At 55.4% G+C, this 737-nt stretch overlaps 1 non-coding gene across 1 annotated transcript; it reads left to right on the top strand.

The window, feature by feature from the left end:
- The first annotated feature begins 162 nt into the window (after positions 1–162).
- On the top strand, positions 163–281 carry LOC123964367. The gene has a single exon (XR_006823422.1). It is a non-coding gene; the product is annotated as a 5S ribosomal RNA (ribosomal RNA).
- The last annotated feature ends 456 nt before the right edge of the window (positions 282–737 follow it).

Here is a 737-nt window from a genome sequence, read left to right as displayed (position 1 = left end):
CTGCCAGCGTGAACGGTGTCCCGGTTCCTGGATGTTTAACTGGAATCAGTGCCTGTGGATTCCAAGTGACTCTGGAGCACCTTGGACATTATGGGCAGAATAAGTTTTTTGGCAATTAGCCGTAGAACATCTTTTGAAGGGCCGTTTGGGGGCGCCTGAGTGGCTTACGGCCACACCGCTCTGGGAGTGCCCGATCTCATCCGATCTCGGAAGCTAAGCAGAGCAGGTCGTGGTTAGTACTTGGACGGGTGACCGCCTGGGAATACCTGGTGCTGTAAGCCCTTTTCGCTTCGCCTTTGAAAAACGGCAGAGGGAGTTTCGGTGAAAGGAGATCTTTTGAACGTCTCTTTAGGAAACAGCAGGGGGCGCTGCTGCTGCTTCTTTTTCTCCCTATCCTGTACACAGTGCTGTGTATATTTTACATCGTGTTTTGAAGGCCCGTCTTGGGTGTGCAAAGGCAGCTTACGGCCATTCCGGCCTGGGACTGCCCGATCTCGCCTGATCTCGGAAGCCAGGCTTGGCAGGGCCTGCTTAGGACTTGGACGGGAGAGCGTCTGATCCTGGCTAGGGACTTCAAGGCGGACTGGATCCTTTTCCTGAATGTCCACCCAGGAATGAGCGTCTGTTTGTGAGTGAGGACCTCCGGCTGAAGGTGGCCTTGTCGCTGTACCCATACCCGGGAACGGGTGCCTATTCCTGTCTGTGGACTGCCAGCGTGAACGGTGTCCCGGTTCCTG

Source organism: Micropterus dolomieu, unplaced genomic scaffold (genome assembly GCF_021292245.1).
Source record: "Micropterus dolomieu isolate WLL.071019.BEF.003 ecotype Adirondacks unplaced genomic scaffold, ASM2129224v1 contig_2039, whole genome shotgun sequence".
Taxonomy (NCBI): domain Eukaryota; kingdom Metazoa; phylum Chordata; class Actinopteri; order Centrarchiformes; family Centrarchidae; genus Micropterus; species Micropterus dolomieu.
Note: the sequence above shows the minus strand (reverse complement) of the source record. Positions and strands in the feature narration are given on the sequence as shown.